The sequence below is a fragment of the Leopardus geoffroyi genome, chromosome A2 (genome assembly GCF_018350155.1).
Source record: "Leopardus geoffroyi isolate Oge1 chromosome A2, O.geoffroyi_Oge1_pat1.0, whole genome shotgun sequence".
NCBI lineage: Eukaryota > Metazoa > Chordata > Mammalia > Carnivora > Felidae > Leopardus > Leopardus geoffroyi.
The window spans coordinates 128,626,070-128,639,916 of NC_059331.1; the positions used below are offsets into that span (position 1 = coordinate 128,626,070).

General features: G+C 37.6%; 1 long non-coding RNA gene across 1 annotated transcript; it reads left to right on the top strand.

Moving 5' to 3' along the window:
* The first annotated feature begins 2,794 nt into the window (after positions 1-2,794).
* On the top strand, positions 2,795-10,524 carry LOC123607666. Its single transcript, XR_006716842.1, has 2 exons — positions 2,795-2,885; positions 10,297-10,524. It is a non-coding gene; the product is annotated as an uncharacterized LOC123607666 (long non-coding RNA).
* The last annotated feature ends 3,323 nt before the right edge of the window (positions 10,525-13,847 follow it).

A 13,847-nucleotide genomic window follows, 5' to 3' on the forward strand; every position in this document is an offset into this window, starting at 1 on the left:
AACTCAATATTCAGAGGAAGATAGAGGAGATATCCTGGGGTAACATAAAAATCTCTCCTAGTTAAGAATTTTCAATGAACCTCCTATCTTACGCCACCAAATTGCCAGCGAACAACTTTGTTTTTATACTGTATTAATATAGTTCATTGACTTTTAGTATTATTATTCTTGGAAACTTCTTTTTATTGTTCACAAGATGCCTGAGGGAGATCATGTTATTTATAGTTGTGTGGTTATAAACAGATTGAGAGATACAACCTGTGTCCCTAAGTATCTGAAAAAAAAAAAAAAATGGGGCATCACAGGATAAAGAAGGCTGTTTTGCTTCTGGCAATCCACTTATCTTCCTGTATACCCTGGTGACAAATGGATCATCTGGCTACCTGCTTGAGTGGCTCAGGTGAAGAATCTGCATATTTGAGCTCTTCTACAATCTGCTTTTTGAAAAACAGAGCCACTAAAAACAATGTCATGCTTAAATTCACACCAGGAGCAATGACTGAATAAACTCTTACCTATCTGTCTTAAACCCTGGATTAATTTACCTAATCAGTTTCAACATTTCATTTTCAGAGTCAAATAGTGAAAAATGTAAAGCTCTTTGATAAAAATAGCAAAACAGGCACTGGGTTAGGTTTTGGGGAAAGAGGGATTGAAGAGGAAAGGTGATATCCCCAAGGAGTTGGTATCTAACAACCCTACCTTGTCACTGGGCTCTCCACTATTTTATCTCATCCTCTATCCCTGCCAGGTAACATCTTATCGTGAGACAGGTCACTTTACCAAGTTATTTTCTATTATCTTAAAAATATTATGTTTTGACAAAAAAGTGTTACTGTGTTTCTAATGTCATAAAGTAGAAGTGGCAAATGAAATTGGGTTTTTTAAGGAAAATTTTAGGCTGGTGAAAAAAGAAACAGAGTAGGTAATGAAGTGGTTATGATTTTCTTTTCAACTAGGGAAAGCATAATCACAGGGTTTTGTGCTGCTTATGCTGATGTTGTATACTTTCTTTCAAGGTGAGTGAGATGTTGGTAGTTATGTCTAGGTAAGCACTTGTGAGAATATTGAATGAGAGGATTTCTTTCATTAGTAAATAGGCAGTCTTTCCTGCTTGAAAGAGTGTCCTCAAATAAAATCCCTTAAAATGGCTTTAGATGCAGAGTTGGTTGTAGTTTCTGTAGAAAAGCCAAGTCTAAGAAACACTGAGCAATCAAGAAGATATTTGAAGAGTTAAAAAGGGTGGTTCTATTCTAGTTGGGTGGCAGAAAATAAAGTTAGGTGAAGTAGTAACTAATACATGATTTTAACAGGTAGAGTTATGGAGAAAATTAGATATGTATCTTTGGAGTATTTAAATCTTATCCTAATTTATATATTATCTATGTTAGTATTTTCAGTAAATTTTTTGGTTGCTTTAAAAATTTTTTTTATTATTACTTTTTTAATCTTTATTTATTTTTGGAGAGAGACAGAGTGTGAGCAGCGGAGGAGCAGAGAGAGAGGGAGACACAGAATCTGAAGCAGGCTTTAGGCCTTGATCTGTCAGCACAGAGCCTGATGCGGGGCTCAGACCCAAGAACTGTGAGCTGAAGTCGGACGCTCAACCGACTGAGCCACCCAGGCACCCTTGGTTATTTGTTTTACTAAATTGTCTTACTAAAAAGCAACTAAACTGGGGTGCCTGGGTGGCTTAGTCAGTTAAGCATCCAACTTCAGCTCAGGTCATGATCTCAAGGTTGGTGGGCATCTGGCTCTGTGCTGACAACTCAGAGCCTGGAGCCTTCTTCGGGTTCTGTGTCTCTCTCTCTCAAAGTAAATACACATTAAAAGAAAAAAAAGCCAACCAAATTAAAACCATGAGTTTAGAAACATGTCATACATATATTTGGCTGCATTAATTGTATCTATGAGTTGTGTGGCTATCAGAACAAAAGAGTTTAGAAGAGACCACTGATTTAGCTATCTGAGGGATGCAGGAGGAAAGAGCTTTAAGCAGATGGGTTGGAAGATTAAATTAGTTTATGGCAAACATGGCATCTTCAGCTGACACTCTTCATGGAGGCGTGCAAATCATGACCCTTCCAGATTAGTTTCTCTGCTCACTTGCTATTTTGGAGAGGATGTTTCTTCTCCACATAGGCTTTGTCTTTACCCAATATTCATTTCGAACTTTTCCTCAAAACCTCTGCCCTGCAGGGAGATTTCACTGGGTCACTCTTCCTGATCGTCCTTTTAACTCTTCTGTAACTACATCCATTTTTCAATGGCTTTTTGGGGTCTCTGGTTTTACGCAGAAAATGCATCCCAAGGACAGACAAATGTAGTTGCTCCATTTGCAGTGTAGTGGCTCTTCTCGGAGTGGAGAAGAAATTTGAGACCAGTGCCTAACTGGGGATCAGGATGCCTGGTTTCTATTCCACATTATGCCCCTAGTTAGCCACGGAAGTTGGGCTAGCCAGGCATCTCTCCAGCACGTAAACGGTGTTGAAAGATGAACTGAAACATTAAAATAGTTTTTAAAGAAATTTAAACATAGACTTGAATGGGGCAGCGCCACACAGTGAGCGATTAGGAGAAGGTGGATAGGAGGCAAGGAAAAGACCCCTAAAGGAAGCAAGGAAACAAAGAAACTCCTCCCCTGGCTACCACCAAAAGCCTACTTGTCTGTTTGCAATTGGTTGTTCCTTAGCGTTCTGTTTATGGTAGGCTGTTTGTGATTGGTTGTTGCGTGGGCTGTTTGTGATTGGTTGTTGCCTTAGCTTTTTGTTTCTGTCCACACCCCTGGCGTCTCGGCCTGCCGCTTTAATGGCTTTCTTGTTTAATTTGACAGCGGTAGCACCAGCTCTCTGCAGGTGGAAGTAACGGGACAGATGAAGAAAAGGGTAAGAATATATTTTGTAAACGGTAAAGTGCACTGTAAGTGCCAGGACTCATCCTTTTCAGTCTCCGCAATCTGCAGCTGAAGCCTCCTGTGCGTGGGGCCTGTGCAGTCACCAGGAGCCACTAAGGCCTCGTTCTCAGAAAGCCTCGCGCTTAGGTGAATGTCCTACTGTTGCCATCTTGAAATGCTGAACAGTTTTGTCTTCTGCCTGTGTTTTATTAAGTGAAGGCCAGTGGGAAAATGGAGCACAGGAGGAGAGGAACGAAATATACTTAATACGCATGTCCGCAGCTTCTTGCCACCTAATTACCTACAGCACAGAATCCCCTGATGCTTGGGGCTGATTAAGACTAGGCTGAGTGAGTGGTGGGCCCGGTCGGGTAGAAACAACTTGTTTCTAACACAGAAAGAATACAGTGATGGCCTTCTAAAAAAACATAAACAGCTAAGGAATTCTAGCATACTTTTCTTACCTGTGTTACTTCTTTGCATTAGCCAGCCATGTGCACTGAAAATAATAAAAAGAAAGGAAAAATAGGACTTCCGTTTTTTCCCCTCCCTTTCGGTACTTCCTTACACATCAGTCAGCCAAAGGTAAACAGTGTAGAATGTATGCACGTTAGAGACGTGAAATAAAAGGTTTGTACAACAGTGTTAATGTACCAAGACCACTGAACTATACATTTAACAGCTAAGATGGTAAATTTTCTGTTATGCTTATTTTACCATAATTAAAAGTATTAAAAATTAAAGAAGTAAAACCAGTTGAGTTAGTGTTGTGGAATGTTTCTGCTGTTCTGGTGAGAATGAAACACATCTACATACACAAGCTAAGGTGTATGAATTACATCATTTTGTGGTGCCACATAGGAGTTAAATCCTCTCATGTTTTCCTTTACTGTGACATTGCAAAATATAAAGTGGTGAAATTAATTCAATTTAAAGTTGTAATTTAAAAAAATTAGAATTATGGTAAATAGCAAATAATAAATACTGTGAAAAGTTGAGAGACTGCAGACAAAAGGAAATATATAAACATATTTTAGTACTTTTAGAGGAACTGTTTTTTCCTACTTACTACGCAAGGGGCCCCACATTTTCATTTTGCACTGGGCCTTGCAAATCATGTAACTAATCCTTTTCACCTGTGTTATGTTTACATTGGTGAGGAATGTTTTGGGAAATGTTAAGATTGCACGTAACCCCACGTACATAGTTTTGTGAGCACAAAGTGCCTAGTGGAATGCTCAAAATAGAGACGTACACTTTTAATTTGAGCCTTTACCGCATGTCATGTTGTTAACAAGCTTATTCTGTGAGTTCTCTTGTATTGCTTTTTTCTTTGATTCATTTCTTGATACACGTGCTATTTGAGAGATGTATTCAACATCTCAGCCTGGCATTAATCAGTGACAACATTTAACAATGAAAAGTTAATGAAGCAGAAAGGATTTTAATTGTTGCTAACCGTCTTTTCACTTTTTCTAATTGCTTTGTGGGTTTTCCATACATCTTCTTTAGGTTTAAAGAATTCTCTAAAAGACAGGAATAAAGAAAGAAAGAAACAGTTTTAAATTCTCGCATGCCTTTTCAAGTCGTTCTTACCAATTCTATAGCAATAGAAAGAAAAAAGGAATGTTTCCTGCAGTTATGAAGACCCCTCAGTGCTAAGTTAGACATTCAAGGTTGGTCGGCCTCTCTTTCAGTCACTCTTTACATCTGTACTTCCTTTTTATAACTTTTTCTATAGAATTTATGTCTTTAAATCCTCCCTATGCTAATATTTTCAGATTATTGATTACTGATAAAAGAAAGGAACACTTAATAAGTTTCTTCCTTCACTGTATTTCAATTTTTCCATTTTATCCCCTCCTCCTTTCCTGCACCTGTATTACTGACTCAAGTGCCTCTTATCTTCAAAGCATATTTGAGACCTGTGTCACAGCTGCAGGGAACCAGGCAGATATTGAACCTTAGAATCTTGCTTTTTTTTTCTTTTTTTAAGTGAAAGGGTCAGGAATATCCACTCTGTTGCCCACTTGGTAGGTCACTCTAAACTTAAGTTCTTATTTTTATTTTCAAGGGATATAAAATATGCTGCCTTTGATATTAAGAAAGGTCCTATTGTTCTTCTGTCAATAGAGTTTGCACTTTGAATTGTATTTTGACTTGAAGCAAGGATCCATCTATGTTGCCTTTCATGATCTGCTCTGGGACCAACAGCCAGCCTGAAAGGTACACTTAGCTGGGGTGGTGGGTGCAGTTCAGTCAGTGGCTGAGAAACAGATTATCCACAAACCAGGTTTATTAGAACCTGATTCCTGTTACACTAAAATGCTCTACTTTGATACCGCCAAACCTAACGGACACTTCCCTGTGCTTGGTTAGCCCTACTTTGTAGCATTTGAACACTGATACCTGCTTTTTCTTCTTTTGGTTTCTAGGTCATCACTTTCTCTTTTTAATTCTTTATGGTTGTATGTCTTTTTTCAGCTGCTGCTTTCCTCTACCAGTTCCTCTTAAGTGAGAGGGTTCTGCAACACTTGATTCTCAGCCCTGTTTTCCTTTTACTGTATAGTATTTTCACTTGATCTCATTTAAAACCAGAGCTTCAGCTGCTTGGTGTGCCCTGTTGACCTGTCTCCTGACTAGATCTCTTTCTTGAGTTGTTTTCTTTATTTTCATTGTATTAATTAGGAAAGTATCAGTGGTAATGAACAGAAAGTCTGATAAACAGCTGAAGAAAATAGGACATACTTTTTGTCACATACTGAATAATAAGTCCAGAGATAGTCCATGGCTTTTGCAGAAGTCCTTCTAATCATTAGTGATCCAAGTTCTGTCTTTTTGCTCCAGAACTGCTAGCATATTGGCTTTTGTCCTACTGCTTGTTGCTTCCTGGTCATGCAAAGGCTGCTTTGTCTCCTGGCATCACATCCATGTTCCAGAAAGGGAACGTGGAGGAAGTGATAAACAGTTGAATCTGTATTTTCTTTATTAGAAGGCAAAATATTCACTAAAAATCCCACCAAGCGTGTGTTCAGATATATTTCTGATGAAATGTCACTATCTATAACCTTACAGTAGATCATAAAATTAATTTTTAAGCTTTTTTCTTCTATGATCAAGATAGGAAAGGAGAATGTAGTTTTGAATAGTTTATCTGCAGTTTGGGGTAACCAATCCAGATTTTGGATAACTTTCCAGTTTTGGCCTGTTTTCATACTTGATATCTCTAACTGGATATTCCACAGATACCTTAAACTCAGCCTGTAGATTTTTTGGGAAGGGAGTAAAATGTGGAAGAGGGAATGGCAAATGATAGGTTCCATGTTTTTGTGGTTTTAGTCCGGGGATGAAGTTCATGTCTTGGTGTAGGGCAGCTGAAATTGCCATAGAAAACCTGCTGGCTTTATGACCAGAGGAATAGAGGAGCCTGTAGTAGCTACAGCTTAAGGGAAGAAGAGAGAGCCAGAAAATGGAAGCCCTAGGTATGTGCAGAAACTCATACTTAACAAAATTATAAAAGATAATGGTACATACGATTTTATACATTGGGTGATACAAAGTGTTGCTAGAAGGGTTCAGAGAAATTCAAGGGAGTCCAGGGGTGATTATAAGAGATTCAGGTAGACTTTCATAGAAATTGCAGCACTTTAACTGGATTCTGAAAGATTCATTTTATTTTCCCACGGAAGGATGGCAAAGATGCATGTCCAGTGAGCTATCAGAATCAATAAAACTTTTGGTGCCTGCAGCTTAAATCAGAGGGAAAATGGTATTGGGATTACTGTAGACATTCCTGTAGGGAAAATATGAGTCGCAAGGGCATTTGGGAAGCTCTTTAGAAATAACAAATGCATGATGCCTGTACCTGGACTTCCAGACAGACAATGCTAGAAGCATCTGATTAACCCTCTCCTCTTTAGTTACTGACAAAGTAAGTGCTTTATAGCATTAACAGGTCACTGCAAGGTAGAAGAAAGCAAGATAAGGCCAAAGGAGAGAGAGAAACACCAAACACTGCATTTCTTTGTCAAAAACTCTAGGTACCTATAGTAATGTGTGAACTCCACCTAAAGGGTGGGCTGACCTAGACCACACATGTAAGGATAGACTCAACAATGCTAAAAATGAAAGGACTTAACTGAGATTTGAATTTCCATCTACTGCAGGTGAAATGGAGTTGGAATTTGTATCTAACCAAATTAATTTCCCGTATTTTCTGCTAAGTCAAAAACACGAACATTCTTCAGAACGATATTACAAAATCTAGAGACTCCAAAATACAATTTCGTGATGCTAAGAATAAAATCCATTTTTGCTTAAAATATGAAGAACTAGGAAAATGTGATCATTTCAGGGGGAAAAACAATCAGTTGAGGTGAACTGCTGGGTGATCCATATCTTTATTTCTTAGACAAGACCTTTAAGTAGCTATTATAAGTATGGCCAATTAAGTAATGAAATAAAAGATAGGTTATCTCAGAAGATGAATGGAAAATTATAAAAAACACAAAAAGGGAATTATAGGGAAAAATATAATATCTGAAAGTTTAAGAAATTAGTGCATGGATTTAATAGCACAATAAATATGATAGAGTCAGTGAATTTGATGAAAATAAACCCTAAAGATGAGAGATCAAATACATTAAAAAATGGAAGAGTTTCAGAGAATTGTTGAATAATATCAACAAATTTAAAATATAGTTAATCAGATTATAGAATGAAAGGAGAAAGAGAAAGGATCAGAAAAAAAAAATTTGACAAAGTAATTGCTAAAACTTCCCAAACTTCTTGAATGAACATGACATCCCTATGGGCAAAATAGGTAGGCAGCTAACAAGGGTACTGTTAAATAGTCTTTTTTAATACTGATGAATAATTTAAACATAGCGAGAATACATGAGCTGAGGATGGTTTCCCTAATAAAAAGCCATGATCCTTTTCCCAGGTGCCTGAGACAGTTTTCAGATCCAGAAACCACTGACTAATGAGGTGGCAGTCCACAGAAGGAAGGACCCTGTAAAACCACTGGCAAATATATATTGTAATAATGCTTCCCAGGAAGGACCTATAGCTGTTTTCTTGGGTAAATGTATACTGGGGGCAAAAGGAATACCCAGACATTTTGAGGACTATCAGACACAGTTGAAGTTGACACAGATATCTGAAAACTGGAGGGGCATCATTGACCACTGTTAGAGTGGAAACTTATGGAGACAGTGTAGTAAATGGGAGTCCTGGCCCAATCTGGTTTATAGTAGGTCTGCTGGGTCCATTTACCCAACCAATAATCATTCCCCTGGTCTCTGAATATATAAATGGTACTAACATAATTGGCCATTAGAGTAACTCTAACTGCTACTTAGAGTCCTTGACCAGTAAGGAAGTAAAAGTAGTAGTGACAAAGGCTTCCCTCCCTTCAAGGTGCTGAGAAATAAAACACAGTATCTCATCCTGCTTATATGTGTGTGGAAGAGGGATTAGCAAAAATTGGTGCCATCTTTAAGAATCTCAAGAATGCAGAGGTGGTATTACCTATTGTATTTCCATTTAATTTATCAGTCTGGCTCTTGCAGAAACCAAAAGGATATTAAAGAATGACCATAGTCTCAACTGTAAGTTTAACCAAGTTGTAGCCCTGATCACACATGCTGCATTAGACGTGGCATCTACTGAGCCAATTAATATGGGTAAAGGTTAACGTTATGCATTCTTTTCTATCCCAGTCAGTAAAAAGGATAAACAGTTAACATGCACATGGAACAGATAAAAATATACACTTAGAATTTTGTCCTAGAGTTATATTAACTCTTTCATGTCTAAGATTTCTTGGATAGGGCACAAAAACATGAACCATAAAAAAGAGGATGAATTGGATATTATTAAAATTAAAAAGTTTTGTTTTTTGAAAGACACCATGAGGAAAATGAAATTCAAGATGAAGAATGGGAGAAGATATTCACAATAAGATATTTGACAGAGAATTTAAGTCCAGAATATTTTTAGGACTTTTGTAATTCAGTAACAAAATAATCACTTCCTCTGCACAACACAGATAATTGGTTAAAATATTTGAGCCAACATCTCACTGATAAATATATATAAATGGACAAAAAAGCACATGAAGGGATGCATGGCATCATTAGTTATCAGAGAAATGCCGATTAAAACTAGTGAGATACCACTTACACACCTATTAGAAAATTGATAATACCAACTATTGGTGATAATGTAGAGCAACGGGAATTCTCATACATGTCTGGTATGGATGTAAAATCATAGGACCACTTTGGAAAACTTGGTGTCTTAAGAGCTTAAACATATACCTACCACATAAGCCAGATACTCCACTCCCAGGTATTTTTGTAGCAACTTTATTTACATTAGCATGAAATGGAAACAACCACTTGATCCTCACCCACAAATCCAACTCATCTGTAGCAATAAGGAGGAGTAGATGGATGGTTGCCTTGGGCTGGGTTTGGAAGGAGGGATGAATTACAAAAGGATTCAAAGAAATTTGGATGATGATAGAAATGTCGTGATTGTAATTATAGTGGTTTTTATGCAGCTTTACGTGTCTATCATAACTCATTGAATTATATACTTCAAGTGAGTATACTTTATTATACACAAATTATACCTCGAAATTGATTTTAAAAAATCTACAGTGATTTCCAGTACCTTTTAGGGGAAAGGCCAATTTTGCTGGTTAGCCTAAAAATTCTTTTCAATTCAGCCCACGGCTAATTGCTCTGGTCCCAACTGCTGGCAGTTCTCCATATAAAGCACCATTACTTATACTTTCCAAGTGCATCATGCTCCTGCTGTTCAGTGCTCCTCTCCTTTCTCTACCACTGTAACTTTTATTGATTCTTTAAGAATCGTCTCATGCATAGTCTTCTCTAGGAAATGTTCACTGGTTCTCTAGCATGAGTTGATGACTGTCTTGGGTGTTTCATTCCCCAGTGCCCCCAGCACCCACCTGTCACATGATAGGCTGTGTAGGTACTGTTGCCTTCCTTAATCTCCTCACTGGATTTTATATTTTGTAAGGACAGAGACTACCCTATAGTCATTTTTTCTATCTTCACTGTCTGGCACAGAGTAGATATTTAGGTGTTTAATAACTACTTGCTGAATAAAGTATTAATATGTAAAGATCAGTTTCAGCATTTTACATTGTTATTATTTGCACTTTCGAGGCAATAGGACAATATAAGAAACTTCTGGAGGGAGAGGCTCATGTCTGAATGTTGTAGAAAGTAACAGGATTACTTTATGAACTCTGCCTAGTTCTTCCATACACTTTGTTTTTGTACTACAGAACTACTCTGTTGGTAAAACATGAAATAGATAGAACTTGATTATAGTCCCCTACTTAGAGGTACTGGTCTTTTTCACAGCGAACGTTCGGTGTCAAGTGGCTTCCAGTTCTGCAGAGCACCCTTTCATCATGCTGAAATGTGACTGGCCTCCTGTGTCTTCTCTCCCCAGGCATTGCTCTTATTTCACCTGGTTCTTGTCTGTCCCATTTTGTGCAGTCATTTCTAGGCTCCTTTGAAATTTCATGCCCCCCTTTTTTTTAAATCAAGATTGCCTAATAAAAAATAATGGTAAGATTTCAAGCCTGATACACAGAGTGGTCCCTGATTAGGCTGAGAATTACCGTGTTTGGAATCTATTGTTGATACCATGTTTTTGGAGCTTGAGGGTTGCATGAAATTGTGTAGCATGTACATCTTTGGGATAGCCAAGGCCTTTTGGTTTTTGGACATGACAAACTCTAGGCTTCCAGGTTCTAGCCTAGAAGACAAAATGACTACAGAAGGAAAAGGTGCTAGGATTATATATGTCTTGTGCCTTTTTTTTTCAATAAAGGGAACTGATTTTTTTTTTAATGTTTATTTTTGAGAGAGAGCGAGAGCATGTGAGCTGGGGAGAGGCAGAGAGAGAGGGAGACAGAGAATCCAAAGCCGGGTCCACATTGTCAGTGCAGAGCCCACACAGGGCTCAAACTCACAAACAGATAATGACCTGAGCCGAAGTCAGACGCTTAACCAGCTGAGCCACTTGGATGCCCCTTGTGCCTTTTACTCATAAACTGAAAATGGTCTCTCTCTTTTTTTTTTCTTGACATACATGTGATTTGTTCCTTTCTCTACCTGTATCCAAATTATTACTGGTATTTAAAAATATTTTTTTCACTCTTTTCACAATCCTCTGTATTTGCCTCTTTTTTTCATATTTCCTCTCTCACCTTTTCTCACTGTTGCATCCAAATGATGAGTTCTTAAAGATTTTGAGTACACTACTTTCTCTTGTGTGGCTCATTTTTAAGCGTTTTATGAAGGGTGAAAAGAAACAACCCATATTACTTATGATTGTGAAGAAAAATGACAGTAGTAATGACTGTTAACAACAATAATAAGTTACTGGCATTGTTACCTTCTTGAAGGGATGATGTGAACACTTTAGCCTAGTACTTTATAAAATGCTCCTTTGAAGGAATGCTTTAAGTAAAATATAGTAATTGTTCCTAGCATTTTGACTAGTATTGGAGTAAAGTACTATTTGGACCCAACTGTGATGTGGACTACTTATAATTTTTTTTTTTTTTTTGCATTGAGAATATAATCCACATGTACTGATTCTTGGATACTGCTATGTTAAAATTTATCAATGACTCCATTTTTCCTCTTTAAAAATAGTTTCAGATGAAAAGTTCAAAGCCTTTACTCTCTGAGGTTGTTTGAATGTTTCATAACGAAGTCAGTTCTCTATACTGTAGACACACACACTGCAGTACTCAGTGCAGGACCACCTGTCCATCTGTCACTCCCGCTTGTGACAGAACATGAAAAAGGTCACTGGGTTGTTTTTATGGTAAACTGGAATGATCCTCTTACATCAGTTAAATTTAAAATCTCCCCAACTACTAAAAACATAAACTCCTTTTCTAGAGAGGATAAAAGATGAAACAGAACAAGCTTCACTTACACTACAAATTTTGCAGGATGTTTAGAGTTGTATAAATAGGCTCTATGGAAAATTTCTGTTTCCTTGAAAATATAATTTGACTCCATTACAGAATTACAGATAAAAGATGACCGTTTAACCTGCTCATGTTCATAAATATGCAAGATTTGTTTGCAGAGTGAAATTGTTTCTAAATTAAGCAAAAGATTAAATGTGGCACCAAGATAAAAGTACTTTGCTTACCATCTTGAACACAGAAGCTGAAAAATCCTCATATGTAGGAAGAAAATGGAAAGGAAATAGGCTTTACCTGAGCTGTTGATCACCCAGCTAACCTGAAGATTAAACCAAAGATTCATTTGAAGGCAGAGAAGGATCTCAAGGACTAGATCAGAAGAGAGGGCTTTAGGAGGCCAGCAAAGTTACATGGGTTCAGTCACAGGCAAATAGATAAGGATGGCCTGGCTGTGAGGGCATAACAATAAGAGCTTGTCTAGGACAGAGAGGAAGAAACGTAGCCAGAGACTTAGTTGTCTTATTAGGAAACAAGAGAAGTAAAGTCATTAAATCCAGGAAAATACAGGGCAGGTGACTATTCAATACTAGAGGTTACTGATACTTACTTGTTAAGCCTCCACAAGTGTGCGTATTTGAAGGTGAATTACTCATAGTTGGAGGTTAAATTTTATGATACATTAAGACATGTTATAAGTAGTTTGCTGTTTAATGAAAATGACATGTACATACTCACATTATATTTAAAAATGTTACAGTAAAAATAATTGTCTACTATTCCCAGGGATTCTTCCTTTTATATCAGTTTAACAACTGAAACTGTCCTAGGATTTATACATTCACTGCGTTTTATTTGTTTATATAAAAACCCAACTGTCTTGGGTTTTTCACTGACACTTTTGTTTCAATGTGTAAGGGCCAGATAATAACAGTGGTTTCTGAATCTTGGAAGAGTGTCGGAAGCCTCTTTAGCTCCACAGGTGAAGTTAACTTTTCCCTCCTTGTCCCTGTTTTAAATTCAGCCCCTTGTTCTTTTCTTTGGCACTTAAGTGACTCAGAACTGAGAAACTGTTGCTTCTGCTCCTAGTCGTTCTTTATTTAGCCAATATACACCGAGAACCTGCTCTGTGCCAGAGCTGTCCTGGGCTCTAGAGAGAGAACAGGTCAGGGAGATCTATTTTAAAGGCGATAACCACAAATAACGAAAAGCTAATTTCAAATATTACTCTGTGCTATGGAGAAAGTAAAGCAGGTGACTGGCCTGGAGGATAGGAAGACTTAAGGTTGAGAAACAAAGATTTCTCCAAAGAAATGAAATCTGAGCTGATTTTGCCCATCACCCCAAATAGCAAGTGAAAAAACCCAACATAGGATAAATGGTATGATCAAGGACAGAAGGAAGGCCTTTGGAATGGAACTAAGGGGTTAATAAGACTAAAATGATGACAGAAAGGGAGGGAGGGGCAGGATCGTGGAATTGCTCATAGGCCATAAGGAATTTGAATTTTATTGTAAGTATGGTGAGAAACCATGCTTTGTTGCTAGTATAGAGGTGGTGCTTAGCTTAATCAAAGTTGTGATGTAGTCCGATCTTTTTCTTTAAAGATAAATCAGAGAAGGGTAGGAATAAAAAAGTAGGGAGATATGTTGGGTGTGGCTGAGTGATTCAAGTACAGGGTGAGAGTAGAAGTTAGCATGAGGGGAGATAAAACTGAACCATGTATAGTACACTCAGGTGGGCCTTTACCACTCGAAAGCAAGGCAGGTGGTTACCTACAGAATTTGGTTTCTGTGCTCACAGTGATGTTCAGTATTTAGTCTTTCCCTTGTGGATTCCAGTTGATGAAACAAAATCTATCATTAGTCATTTATTGCTTGGACTAAATTCTCCCTTTCCAAATGCAAGTAATTTCCTTGCTGTATTAAAGACATTAACATAAATTTAATAATCTTAGCATTTCTT